Below are 15660 nucleotides of genomic sequence, written 5' to 3' on the forward strand. Positions count from 1 at the left end.
GTCCACAATGGTAGAAGAGGCGTGAAAAAAGGAGAAGGATGTTGACAGTCTTTCTCACAACTCTGCAGAATTATAACAGGAACAGGTAGAAGACATAAGCCTTCAAAGCCAGCCCTCAGTGACTGTGATTGTGCTTCTTCCAACATATCTGCACCTCTTAAAGATGCAGTAACCCCCACAAATAACACCAGCAACCGGGGAGAGACTGCTCAAGCACATAAACTTATAGGGAAACCTACTGCCATTCAAACCATTACACCCTTCCTAAAGAAAAACCCAAACTACTACTAGTTAGGGCACAAAATGTGTACACTGAATATTTCATATCCTTTAGATTTCCCCTCAACATCTCCTCTACTGTAACTATACATAAAGTAATTGTTTGCTAATGAAACTTAAGCTAAGAGATTTACTTCAACGATTTTATTTTTGGAATATATGTGTATAAGAATATTCATTGCAAATACATAGTAAATATACAGTTTTATGTGTCTTCTTTTAGGTCAACATTAGACAGATATGTACATATCTATTGAACTATGAATAATGTGAGTTAGAAACATGATTCTGTAAGAATTTTTGAGGATATTTCTGATTAACTATAACTTCTCAAAATTCGTCATACATAGTGTCTTTGTGTTTGTTGATGAAAAATGAGAAAGTATAACTTCCATTTTGTCCTCTCCACAATTGTTCCACATTTTTCTGCCATAGTTTTCTGGCCACCCACAAAAGACCTAACTTTTCAACAACTATTTTCTGTCCTTTCACTTTTACAAGAAAAGTAAAATGCCATCTTTTCTCAGAAAACTAGTTTGATCCACATCTCTTGAGGCATTTTCAAATTCTTCAACCTATGAAATGTCATAGCAAGTATGGTAGTTTGAATGTAATTTGCTCCCATAGAGAGTGGCGCTAATAGGAGATGTAGCCTTGTTAGAGTAGGTGTGGCTTTGTTGGAGAAAGTGTTCAACTGTGGAGGTAGGCTTTGAGGTCAGATATATTCAAGCTCTGTCCAGTGAAGCACACAGTCTCTGTCTGCTGCATGAAGATCAAGATGTAAAATTCTCAGATCGTTCTCCAGCATCATGTTTGCCTGCATACTGCCTACTTACTGCCATGATGATAACGGACTAAACCTATAAAGTGTAAGGCAGAGCCAATTAAATATTTGCTTTTATAAGAGCCGCCATGATCATGTTATCTCTTCACAGCAATAAGACCCTAAGACAGCAGGCTTTACTTCTGTTTAATCATTCACTGAACTCTGCCTGCAAGTACAATCACCTGTGTATCTGTCTAATCCCTTCAACATAGACTGGCATTCCTTGAGGTTCTCCAGGTATTATTATCTACAACTCCCATTATTATACCTGACTTAAAATAAGTATTCAATAACTAGCAATTCAATTCAATTTAGGAGCCAGAAACATTAATGAAGAAGGCACTGGTAAGATTTATTATTTGTCATATGTTTGCTAAGAAATCAGCAATTTGCCTTCTTATGCAAAGTTGTTCATTAATATCCTTCAGATTATGTTTTAATGAAGTTCTGTGAAGCAAAAAAGAAATGTTGTGTGTATTAATATATTCAAATGAAACTGGTTTTATGAATTCAAAAGGATTAAAGTTGATTGCATATATTATAAAACCCAATCAGTGGTGATTTCTTCTATAAAAGAAAAAGTTTAAATTAAATTGCAAGAAAGTTATTTGGTCCTCACTTGACCTTCACTAGTAAAAGAAACAATGTGTCTATATAAGCCTAGGCAATTACATTTACAATTTTGATTTCCCATAAATTTTGATGAAATCTAAACAATTATAGCAAAGTACATGGGCAAGAGGAATGAATAAAGTTGAATGCCTCTAGAGTAAATGGAAATGTTTTTCTCCTTTATTTAAGTGACACTTAATAATTGTAGACTCTTCTGGGTTACAGTGATATTCACATACATATATGGTGAGTAACAGAAAAAGCAGGTTGTTCTTGTGTTCATAATCTCAAATATTTTTCTTTATTTTCGTGAGAATGATCAAATCCATGCCTAGTTTGAAATAGGCAAAAGTTATCTGTGACTAAATTGCATATACCATGCTAGACCTTTTTAAATTGGAGCTCATGACCTCACATGGGGGTAACAAAACTGAATTAGAAGTCATAAACAATAATAGGCAAAAGTAGAAAGTTTCTTAACAAATAATAATTCAAATTATTCAAATTCAAAATGAAATATCTAAAGAATTTGAGATATTACTGCAGGACCCACCTGTGCAGTGTCCTGTGCTGAAATCTTGAAACTAAGGACTATATACACACTCTAAACAGCACATGCTATGACATTGCACCAGACCAGCAAAGTCTGCTTAAAAACCATGGCAGATATGAGACTTTGTTCTTTTTTAATTCGATATTTTTTATTTACATTTCAAATGTTATCCCTTTTCCCGGTTTCCCATCCAAAAACCCCACATTTCATCACCCCTCCCATTGCTTGTGTAAGGTGTTCTGCTGCCAATCCACCCATAACTTTCCCTCTCCCCGCCCTGACATTCCCTCACACTGGGGAGTCGAGTCTTGGTAGGACCATGGGCTACTCCTCCCATTGGTGCCCAACAAAGCCATCTTCTGCTACATATGAACCTGGAACCAAGGGTCTGATCATGTGTACCCTTTGGATGGTGGTTTAGTCCCTGGGAGCTGTGGTTGGTTGTTGTTCTTATGGGGTTGCAAACCCCTTCAGCTCCTTCAATCCTTGCTCTAACTCCTCCAGTGGGGACCCAGTTCTCAGTTCAATGGTTGGCTGAAAGCATCCACCTCTGTATTTGTTGTGCTCTGGCAGAGCCTCTCAGCAGACAGCTATATCAGGCTCCTGTCAGCATGCACTTCTTGGCATCAGCAATATTGTCTGAGTTTGGCGGCTGTATGTGGATGGGTTGGATCCCCAGGTAGGGAAGTCTCTGGATAACCTTCCTTTGGTCTCTGCTCTCAACTTTTTATCCGTATTTCCTTCTGTTGATATTTCTGATACCCATTCTAAGAAGGACTGAAGCATCTGCACTTTGATTGTCCTTTGTGTTGAGCTTCATGTGGTCTGTGGATTGTATCTTGAGCAAGTCAAGTTTTTGAGCTAATATCGATGAATCATAAAGACACACCATGTTTGATTTTTTTATGATTGGTATAAGCCACTAAGGATAATATTTTCTAATTCTATCAATTTGCCTATGAATTTCATGAAGTCTTTGTTTCTAACAGCTGAGTAGTATTCCATAGTGAAAATGTACCACATTGTCTGTATCCATGCCTCTGTTGAGGGATATCTGGTTTCATTCCAGCTTCTGGTTATTGTACATAGGCTGCTATGAACATAGTGGAGCATGTGTCCTTGTTATATGTTGGAGCACCATTTGGATATATGCCCAGTAGTGGTATAGCTGGGGCCTCAGATAGCACAACATCCAATTTTCTGAGGAACCTCCAGACTGGTTTCCAGAGTGGTTATTTCAGCTTGCAATCCCACCAACAATGGAGGAGTGTTCCTCGTTCTCCAAATCTTCACCAGTATCTGTTGTCACCTGAGTTTTGATCTTAGTCATTCTGACCGGTTTGAGGTGGAATCTCAGGGTTGTTTTGATTTCCATTTCCCGAATGACTAAGGATGCTGAATATTTCTTTACATGCTTCTCAGCCATTCGATATTCCTCAGCTGAAAATCTTTGTTTAGCTTCGTACTCCATTTAATAAGGTTATTTGATTCTCTGCAGTCTAACTTCTTGAGTTCTTTGTATATATTAGATATTAGCCCTCTATGGGATGTAGGAATGGTAAAGATCTTTTCCCAATCTGTTGATGCTGTTTTGTCCTAATGACAGTGTCCTTTGCCTTATAGAAGCTTTGCAATTTTATGAGGTCTCATTTGTTGATTCTTGATGTTAGACCATAAGCCATTGGAGTTCTACTAAGGATATTTTTCCCATTGCCCAAGTATTTGGGCTCTTCCCAATTTTTCTTCTATTTGTTTGAGTATATCTGGTTTTATGTGGAGGTCCTTGATCCACTTGGACTTGAGCTTTGTATAGGGAATAAGAATGGACCGATTTGCATTCTTCTACATGCTGACCTCAAGTTGAACCAGCACCATTTGTTGAGAATTCTATCTTTTCTCTACTGCATAGTTTTAGCTCCTTTGTTAAAGATCAAGTGACCATAGCTGTGTAAGTTCATTTCTGGATCTTCATTTCTATTCCACTGATCTACCTGCCTGTCTCTGTCTGAATACCATGTAGTTTTACCACTATTATTCTGTAATACAACTTGAGGTCAGGGATGGTGATTCCCCCAGAAGTTCTTTTATTGTTGAGGATAATTTTCCCTATCTTTGGTTTTGTGTTATTCCAAATGAATTTATAAATTGCTCTGTCGAATTCTATGAAGAATTGAATTGGAATTTTCATGGGGATTTCACTGAATCTGTAGGTTGGTTTTGGCAAAATGGCCATTTTTGCTATATTAATCCTTCCAATACATGAGCATGGGAGATCCTTCTATCTTCTGAGATCTTCTTCAATTTCATTCTTCAGAGACTTGAAGTTCTTGTCATACAGATCTTTCACTTGCTTGGTTAAAGTCACATTGCGATATTTATATTATTTGCAACTATTGTGTAGGGTGTCGTTTCCCTAATTTCTCTTTCAACCTATTTATCTTTGATTAAAGGAAGGCTACTGATTTGTGTGAGTTAATTTTATATCTGCCCACTTTGCTGAAGTTGTTTATCAAGTTTAAGAGTACTCTGGTGGAATTTTTGGGGTCATGTAAGTATACTACCATGTGACCTGCAAATAGTCATATTTGAATTCTTCCTTTCCAATTTGTATCCCGTAGACCTCCTTGTGTTGTCTAATTGCTTTGGTTAGGACTTCAAGTACTATATTGAGTACATGGAGAGAAAGAGTGGCAAGATTGTCTAGTCCCTGTTTTTAGTAGGATTGCTTCAATTTTCTCTCCATTTAGTTTTATGTTGGCTACTGGTTTGCCGTATATTGCTTTTACTATGATTAGCTATGGGCCTTGAATTCCTGATTTGCCAAGACTTTTAACATGAAGGAGTGTTGAATTTTGTCAAATGCTTTCTCAGCATCTAAGGATATGATTATGTATTTGTTCTTTGAGTTTGTTTATATAGTGAATTACATTGATGGATTTCAATATATGGAACCATCCCTACAGCCCTGGAATGAAGCCTACTTGATTATTATGGATGATCACTTGGGTGTAGTCTTGGATTCGGTTTGCAAAAGTATTTTTGCGTCAATATTCATAAGGGAAATTGGGTTGAAGTTTTTTTTCTTTGTTGGGTCTTTGTGTGGTTTAGGTATAAGCACAATTGTGGCTTCATAGAAGGAATTGGATAGTGTTCCTTTGGTTCCTATTTTGTGAAATAGTTTGGACCATATTAGGTCTTCAGCACTAAACCCATCTGGACCTGGGCTTTTTTAGTAGGAAGACTTGTAATAACTGCTTCTATTTTTTTAGGAGTTAATAATACTGTTTAGATAGTTTATCTGATCCTGATTTAACTTTGGCACCTGGTACATGTCTAGAAAATTATCCATTTCCTCCAGATTTTCCAGTTTTGATGAATATAGGCTTTTGTAGTAGGATCTGATGACTTTTTTGAATTTACTCAAATTCTGTTGTTATGTCTTTTTTTCATTTCTGATTTTGTTAATTTGGACACACTCTTTGTGCGCTCTGGTTAGTCTGGCTAAGGGTTTATCTATCTTGTTGATTTTCTCAAAGAACCAACTCTTGGTTTTGTTGTTTCTTCATACAGTTCTTTTTGCTTTAACTTGGTTGATTGCAGCCCTGAATTTAATTATTACCTGTGATCTACTCCTCTTGGGTGTATTTGCTTCTTTTTGTTCTAGAGTTTTTACATGTGTAGTCAAGTTGCTAATGTATGCTCTCTCCAGTTTTTTTCAGAGGCATTCAGAGCTATGAGTTTTCCTCTTAGCACTGCTTTCATTGTGTCCCCTAAGTTTGGGTATATTTTGCCTTCATTTTCGTTAAATTCTAAAAAGTCTTAAATTTCTTCATTTCTTCCTAGACCAACTTATTGTTGAGTAGAGCATTGCTCAACTTCCATATGTGTGTGGGCTTTCTCTTGTTATTGTTTTTATTGAAGATAAGCCTTCATCTGTGGTGTTCTGATAGGACACATGGGATTATTTCAATCTTCTTGTACCTGTCGAGGCCTGTTTTGTGACCAATTATATGGTCAATTTTGGAGAAGGTACCATTAAATGCTGAGAAGGTATATTCTTTTGTTTTAAGATGCAATGTTCTATAATATCTGTTAAATTTATTTGGTTCATAACTTCTGTTAGTTTCACTGTGTCTCTGTTTAGTTTCTGTATCTGTGATCTGCTCATTGCTGAGAGTGGGGTGTTGAAATCTCCCACTATTATTGCATGAGGTGCAATATGTGCTTTGAGCTTTAGTAAGTTTTCTTTTATGAATGTAGATACCTTGCCTTTGGAGCATAGATATTCAGGATTGAATGTTCATCTTGGTAGATTTTTCTTTTCATGAATATGAAGTGTCCTTCTTTATCTTTTTTGATAACTTTTGGTTGAAAGTTGATTTTATTCGATATTTCAATGGCTACTCTAGTTTCTCTTTTCAGACCATTTACTCAGAAAATTGTTTTCCAGCCTTTTATTCTAAGGTATTGTCTGTCTTTGTCACTGAAATTTGTTTCCTGTATGCAGCAAAATGCTGGATTCTCTTTATGTATCCAGTCTGTTAGTCTATGTCTTTTTATTAGGGAATAGATTTTATTGATGTTGAGAAATATTAGGGATCAATGATTGTTGTTTCTTGTTATTTTTGTTGTTAGAAGTAGAATTATGTTTTTGTGGCTATCTTCTTTTTGGTGAGTTGAAATTAGATTACTTTCTTGCTTTTTCTGAGGTGTAGTTTCCCTCCTTGTGCTGGTATTTTCTATTATTATTTGTATGACTTGGTTTGTGGAAAGATATTGTGCAAATTGAGCTTTGTTGTGGAATATCTTGGTTTCTCCATCTATGATAATTAAGATTTTTTGCTGGATATAGTAGTCTGGGCTGACATTTGTATCCTCTTAGGGTCTGTATGACATCTAGCCAGGACCTGGCTTTCATAGTCTCTGGTGAGGAGTCTGGTGTAATTCTGATAGGTCTGCCTTTATATGTTACTTGATCTTTTTCCCTTACTGCTTTTAATATTCTTTCTTTGTTTTGTGCATTTGGTGTTTTGACTATTATGTGACAGGAGGAATTTCTTTTCTGGTCCAATCTATTTGGAGTTCTGTAGGCTTCTTGTATGTTCATGGGCATCTCTTTCTTCAGGTTGAGGATGTTTTCTTCTATAATTTTGTTGAAGATATTTACTGGCCCTTTAATTAGGGAATCTTTGCTCTCTCCTCTACCTATTATTCTTATGTTTGACCTTCTCATAATGTCCTGGATTTCCTGGATGTTTTGGGTTAGGAGCATTTTGCGTTTTACCTTTATTTTGATGGTTTTGCCAATGTTTTCCATGGTATCTTCTGACCCTGAGATTCTCTCTTCTTCTTCCTCTTGTATTCTGTTGGTAATGCTTGCATCTATGACTACTGATCTCTTTTCTAGGTTTTCTATCTCCTGTGTTGTCTTCCTTTCTGTTTTCTTTATTGTCTCTATTTCCATTTTTTTGATTCTGGATGGCATTTTTCAATTGCTTCACCTGTTTGGTTATGTTTTCCTGTAATTCTTTAAGGAGTTTTTATGTTTCCTCTTTAAGGGCTTCTACCTGTTTACCCGTTGTTCTGTATTTCTTTAAGGGAGTTAGTTATTTATGTCCTCCTTAAAGTCCTCTAACATCAATATGAGTTGTGATCTTAAATCGAAATCTTACATTTCCAGTGTGTTGGAGTATCTAGTTCAGACTGTGGTGGGGAAACTGGGCTCTGATGATGCCAAGTGGCCTTGGTTTCTGTTGCTTAGGTTCTTGCGCTTGCCTCTTGCCTTCTGCTTATCTCTGATGTTAGCTGGTATTGCTGCCTCTGACGTTGGCTTGACCTCCTGTAAGCCTGTGTGCCAGCTGTCCTGGAGATTGGCTTTCTCCCATTGGAATCTGGGTACAGAGAGCTGTGTCACAGAGTCAGGTCTGAGCACTGGGAGAAACGAGAAGGATCCTATCTCAGATTGTTCCACGGTTCCTGTGATCGAGACTCCAGGAGGGTCCCTCTTAGGCCAAAAATGTGAGTGGAAGTGATAGTCTCACCTGAGCTCTCAGGATTGTCAGCACTTCTGAGAGTCCAGCTCTCTCCCCATGCAATATGGGTACAGAGAATTTTTATCAGCTCTGGCCACAGGTGGAAACTGGAGGCAAGACTTTTTCATATGCTAATAATTACAATGCTTATTATTGCCTTGACTGAAATGTAATCCCTCAGTTTTGTAAAATAAAAGCTTTAATATGTTCGTATTATCCTTTAGTGTACATAAAATTATTATATGCTTATACAACATTATCTTAAAAATTTTTTGAGTCTCATAAAATAAAATTTACTTTGATTAATGAGATTAATACAGAAATTTAAAAACCCTATCTGAAATAACTTTAAACATATTTTTGAAACTTTAATATGAATCTGTATTTTGACAACAATTAGTATGTATTAAAATGTTAATCACCTAGAAATAGTAATCCAGGATTTGGTTTCTTTTATTATTATTATTATTATTATTATTATTATTATTATTAACGATCATTTTATTCATTTACATTTTTAATGATATCCAGGTTACTCCTCCACAACTTCCACATCCCATCCTCTTCTCCCCACTACCCTTTTCCTCTAGGAGTGTGCTCTCTCCAGCTCACCCACCCATGCCACATTGTTCTAGTATCTCCCTCCACTGGGCATCAAACCTTCCTCCTCTCCCATTGATGTCAGATAAAGCCATACTCTGCTACTTAAGTATCTGGAGTCCTTGCTCCCTTCATGTATACTATTTGGTTGGTGGTTTAGTCCCTAAGAGCTCTGGGTGGTCCAGTTAGTTGATATTGTTCTACCAGCATCTGACCAAAGAGTTGCAGATACTCACAGCCAACATCCACCTGAGCCCAGGGACCCCAATGGAAGAGCTAGAGGAAGGACTGAAGGAGCTGAAGGGGTTTGCATCCTCATTAGAACAATATCAACAGGATTTGGATTCTTGTGCCAATGCAAATGTGAACATTTATCTTATTGGCACACAAACTAAATTTAATAAACAGTAAAATAAGATGCACATTAAAGAATTGATTTAAAATATTTTTGTGATTTGCTATCACATATTTCATGTATAAATCAATTTCATGTACCCATATTCCCAAGCCATATAAAATTCTCAGAATTAAAAAGGGTTGTAAGGAGAAAACAAAAATAAGAAGCCTTGCTAGAGAAGCTTGCCAGCTTATTTCTCCTGCTACTTGTGGAATCTAAAAAAGTTAATCCCATAACAATATAGCATGTTAGTTTTGACTGACAGAGGGTATGGAATGTGGATGATAAGGACAAAGAGTAGCTTCATTTAGGAGATGTCTTAATTGATAATTTTATTTCAAAGTCTTCCCATGGAAGTCTCGCATTTTCTTAAGAAAACTGTTCCTCAGGTGTAAAGTGGGAGAGTTTTGCTTTTCAACTCAGAGGAGTGAGGCAGATTGACCGATGAAGTTCTCAAGCTTAAAACCTCCATGAAAACCAAGGGTCAGGGATCTGGAGTCCAGAGGAAACTGGCTGAAGTTTTCTAAAGCCAAGAGGAAGCTGAGGTAATTTTGATACAACCAGATCAGAATTCAGTGCCCAAGTGTCTCATTCAATTCCTGATGGCATGTTATTTATCAAATTCTAAAGAATCTCACTGCATCTTTTATGCATAGTGAAGACTAAAAGAGACTGTGTGCATAAAAGTACAAAAATATCAATTTAAATTAGAATATTTCCCTCTCCAGGTCATTGACTTACAAACACACTCAATGCAAACTTCTTAAAATGATATGCTTGGTTTGGCTTATATATCTTATTTTATTGTGAAAATCTCATTGTTGTTATCTAAATACAAGTCTATTGCATATATAATTGGCTTCTACTTACATAGTCTTAAAACTCATCAAACACAGACACCCACAATAACTGAGCATGTAGTCTAATTTTTTATTATTTTATTTATTTATTAACTTTATATCACAGCCAACCCTCTGTCTTTGTCTTCTTCTCCTACTACAACATTCACATATCACTTATCCCTCCCCTTCTCAGAAAAGTGGAAACCCAGCAAGGGCACAAAATCACCCTGGCACAGTGTGGGATGATGTCACAGGTGAGGCAGGTACAAGATAGAAGGAGGCCTGTCATTGGACGAGAAGAAAGGATGGGCTGGAGAAAAGTTTGAAGGAAGAGGAGGAGACTGGAACAGAAAGGAGGAAGAGACAGGAGGGACAGGGAGAGAGTTGGTGGAGACAATATGGCAGCTGACGTGAAGATTCCACGCTGTACCTCTATAGGTTGTTATAAATGTTTTTAAGGGATGGATGTGTACAGGGCTTTTTATGTTTAGGTGGGCAACTATATCTTATCAATTGGATCAAAGGTAATTGTGTTGTGTGTTCTTTCGTGTGTAGATTTAAGGGTGAGAATGTGTGCAGTGGCTAGTCTGGGTTGCCATGGAGTTGAGATGTGTGTTTCTGGCATGGAAACCTGCCTTGGGAACTATATAGGTAGAGAGATTGCTGCCAGGCTCAGAGAGAGGCCTTCATTAGTGTGATATGGGATGGAGCAAAGCAGGTGAGGTGCTTTGCTAACTGAGACTTAAGATATCTAGCAGATATCTTGGGGCACTGTGGTGCCAGACCTAGTGGGATCAAAAGATACTTTTTTTATTTTTTATATTTTTACAACAACAGCACAGCAAGTCACAGAAGAACTAAAGGCATCCTCTTCCACTGAGGACACCAAAGATAGCCCAAATAAGGAAAAGGGATCCAAAGGCACGCAACAGAGTCAGAGAAAGCCCCACTTCAATTGTTAGGGGATGTGCATGAGGACCAATCTCCACATCTGTTACATAGGCATTGTGGGATACATTTAATTCAATCCAGGTCTTCCACCCCACCTATAATAATTCAATTCACAAATAATAGATACATACAACCTTTATAATAAGCCTTATTCAGCACTAGTGCTGAGCAGATATCTACCACCTATGATATTCTATTCTATAAAAATCTACTTTCCTATTGATAAGCCCAAGTTATTACTTATTATGTTCCATCTGGGCTATTCTTAAGAGATTTTTTTTCCCAGAGCTGGGGACGGAACCCAGGGCCTTGTGCTTGCTAGGCAAGCGCTCTACCACTGATCTAAATCCCCAACACCCCCATCTGGGCTATTCTTAACACAATAGTCCAGGCCTCAGGGCTATGATTTTAACACTACTGCCCAATATTGTCTTCTCCTCTTTCTTACTCTCCTCATGGCTTCCCAAACCCCAGCCTAGGAACTCCAGACCTTGCCTATGTGCCTTCTGCCCAGTTATTGGCTGTCAGTTTCTTTATTTACCAATCAAGGATAACTTGGGGGAAGGTTCACATGGCATCACTTGAGTACAGGAGGCAACCACATCTTGAGGAACCAGTATTTTGCATTAGAATACAAGCAGCATTACATCAGTCCACTACATATATGTGTTGGGGGTCCTAGCTTCAGCCCATGCATGCATGCATGCTCTTTGGTTGGTGATTCAGTCTTTGTGAGCCTCATGGATGTAAGACTTTGTAGGTGTTCTTATGGTATCCTCGACCTCTCCTGTTCCCTCAGTCTTTCCTCTCATGCTTCCTTAAGACTCTCCAAGCTCTGCCTGTTTTTTGGTGTGGGTCTCTGCCTCTATTTACAACAGCTGCTGGCTGAAGCCTCTTAGAAGACATTTATGCTAAACTCCCTGCAAACATAGCATAATATTATCGTTAAGTGTCAGGGCTTGGCTCTCTCCCATGGGATGTGTTTGAAGGTGGGCCATTCATTGGTTGGCCATTCCCGCAATCTCTGTTCCATCTTTATCCTTTTATAGAGGAGATATTTAGGGTTGAAGCTTTAGGGCATGGGCTCTGTCTCCCCTTCCTCCACAGGAAGTACTGCCTAACTACAGGAAGTAGCCATTTCAGACTCTATATCTTACACTACTAGAAGTGTCAGCTAGTGTCACCCCACAGACTACTGGGAGCTCCCCTGTCCTACTTCTCCAGCTTGTCCCAGAGATGCCTACCAACAGTTTCTCTTCTCACTGCCAGCCTTCTCACAACCCCCTCTCTCCACATTGGTTCCCCACCACTACTCCCACCCAGTTCCCTCTCTTCATCCACTTTTGATGTCTATTTTATTTTCTGTTGTAAGCGTAATTCAAGCATTCTCCTTTGGATGTTCCTTGTTGCTTACATTTGGCGGCAGCAGGGGAGGGGGGGGTCTGTGAATTATAGCATGGTAATCCTGTACTTTAAGGCTAATATCCACTACCAGTCTTTTGATATCTGTCTTTTGGGGTCTGGATTACCTCACCCAGGTTGATATTGCTTAGTTCTATCCACTTGCCTGCAAATTTCATGATGTCCTTGTTTGTAGTAGCTGATGGTAAAGGCATATCTTCTTTATCCATTCTAAGTTGAGAATGATCCATGTTGTTTCCAATTTCTGGCTGTTACAAATAAAGCTGCTATGATCATAGTTGAGCAAGTGTCCTTGTGGTATGAACTTGTCCTTGTGGTATGAATCTGAGTGAGATAAGTGGATCTTGAGGGAGAACTACTCCCAATCTTCTGAAATTTCAAATTTCAATTTCAAATTGATTTCCAAAGTGTTTCTAAAAGTTAGAACTCCCACCAACAATGGAGGAATGTTCCCCTTTCTCCACATCCTTGCCAGCATGTGCTGACACTTGAGTTTTTGATCTGAGTCATATTGATAGGTGAAAGATGGAATATCAGAATCATTTTGATTTGTATCTCTCTGATAACTAAGGATTTTGAACATTTCTTTAAGTTCTTCTTAGTCATTAGAGATTCCTCTGTTGAGAATTTTCTGTTTCTGTTTGGGTCGTTGGTATCTAATTTTAGGGTTCTTTATATATTTTGGACATTACCCCTCTATAAGATGTAGGGTTGATGAGTTCATAGCTCAATCTGTAGGCTGCTGCTTTATCCTATTGACAATATCCTTTACCTTACAGAAACTTTTTAGTTTTATGAAGTCCCATTTATTAGCTGTTGATCTTAGAGCCTGAGCTGTTGGTATTCTGTTCAGGAAGTTGTCTCCTGTACCAGTGGATTCAAAGCTATTCCCCACTCTCTCTTCTATTAGATAGTGTTTCTGGCTTCAATGTTGAGGTCTTTGATCCTCTTGCACCTGATTTTTTTTGCAAGTTGATAAATCTGGATCTATTTGCATTCTTCTACATGCAAACATCAAGTTAGATCATTACCACTTCATTTGTTCAAGATGTTTTCTTTTTTCATTGTATGGATATGGCTTATTTGTCAAAAAAACAAGTGTTCATAGATTTGTGGATTTATTACCAGGTCTTTGATTGGATTCCATTCATATTCATCAACCTGTCTGTTTTTACACCATACCATGCAGTTTTGTTACTATAATTCTGTATAGCTTGAAATCAGGGATTGGTGATAATTCCAGAAGTTCTTTTATTGTACAAGATTGTTTCTCCTATCTGTGTTTTTTGTTTTTCCATTTGAAGTTTATAACTGCAAGTAGACTAGTTTTACATTTTGCAGTCTAATTTAAGACTTTACAATTAAAATTCAGGCAAGTGTCCCAACCTTCCTCATTAACCATGAACACTTGTTATCCAATGGAAGAACATTATGTATTGTTTCATTAGGAATTTCCCACTATTAATGCCTCAGAACTTGGTATTAGTCAATAGGTTGTCTTGAAAATCCCTCAGCACAACATAGTCATGTCTATGCAAGCAATATAAACTACAACATTTATCACTCTACTTCAATAATATGTACTTACAAACTAATGTGTAGCTTTGTTTGTTTTGTTTTACTTTGCTTTTTACTCTTTAGGCAAATAATTGCATTGTTGTTCTGTGCTTGCTGAGATAGATATGGCATTTCTGTAACCAAAAATCAGGAGTATGAAGTCATCTAATCAGATATTTCTATGAAGAGGTGTACTTTAACTTACCAGACCTTCAACTCTCACCCCCTGTGTTGCATTATGCAGCACTGAAGATAGATCTGATTCTCATAGACTGGATATGCCACATTGAGCTTTCCTTTCTATATACAGGAAGTCTGGGGAGGCATACATACACTTTTTTCTTAAAACCTAGAACGATAATACTACTTTAGTAAAGTTGTCAGTTTTCCTGGTTTGAGAGTAGTTACAAACTAAATGACTGTAACATTGATTTGGAAATGTAAAATTACCTCTCAGTCATAAAGAAGCTCTGACAAAATTTACACATTGAATTATGATTTGACTCAGGAATTTGCCTTTTATGAATATACCCAATGAAAGCAAATATAGTGATAATCTACACAAGATATAAAAGCACCATTATTTACCATAAAGTTATTTACCAAATTAAAAATTTGGTAAATTATTGCAAAATTATTTACCAAAATTATAAAAAATAACTCAAATCTTTACCAGTAAACAAATAAAGAAACAGAAATAGTATGAATATGTAAAGCTCAGACTTAGATAAGAATGTAATTCTGATATCTAGACCATAATAGATTAGATAAGTTATAAAGTATGATAGGAGAAATAAATCAAACAAAAAGGAAAGCTATATTTATGTAATTATATGACACCCATCTGTGATTCACAATTTGCAAGATACCTAAAATCATCAGCTTTATAGATAGAAGCTGGAATAGAGGTGATTATGACAGAAGGAAGTGGGAAATGGCATCTATCTGGTGCTATAAGGAAGCTCATGGGATATGTAGTGAAGTCCTTTACACAATGTTATGAAACCACATAATGCTACTGAACTCTATACATGACATGATTAAAATTATATGCTGAATGGCACATTCCAATTATAGTAAAATTACTAAAATGATAATTTACATGATCTGTGTGTTTTAGCACAATAAAAATTTAAATTAACAAACCCAATAAAAATACTGCTTTACATTAAAAATATTTCACAAACTATAGAATTAAGGTGTATTATGGTTGGGAATATTAAAAAGGGTAAAAGTGGCTAGAGATGTGGATTCAGTCTTAGTCTCAAATCATCCACCTGCAACTTAGTAGTGATAAAAATTCAGCCAACTACATGAGTCTTTTATACATTAGTTACATTACACATCAGAATAGTTTTGATGACTAAAAGTAAAATGCCTCTAAAGTGCCTCACAGAAAAACATTATCCAAATTGGTGTAGGCAGCTTTCATTGTATATTCTTCAGTGACTTGGCCATTATGACTTTATGACTGAAATGCATGCGTTGGTTCCATTTACATACTCTAAACTGCCAATCTGTAATGATAGTCTGATATAGTATATGAAATTAATCATTATTTTAGAATGTTCTTTATAAATTAAAACATT

At 37.0% G+C, this 15660-nt stretch overlaps 1 protein-coding gene across 1 annotated transcript in view; it reads left to right on the top strand.

Annotated features, from left to right (window-relative positions):
* The window catches only part of Ralyl (RALY RNA binding protein like), a 680590-nt gene that overhangs the window by 620927 nt on the left and 44003 nt on the right, over positions 1-15660 (top strand). The window lies entirely within an intron of this gene.

The sequence above is a fragment of the Rattus rattus genome, chromosome 3, assembly GCF_011064425.1.
Source record: "Rattus rattus isolate New Zealand chromosome 3, Rrattus_CSIRO_v1, whole genome shotgun sequence".
Taxonomy (NCBI): domain Eukaryota; kingdom Metazoa; phylum Chordata; class Mammalia; order Rodentia; family Muridae; genus Rattus; species Rattus rattus.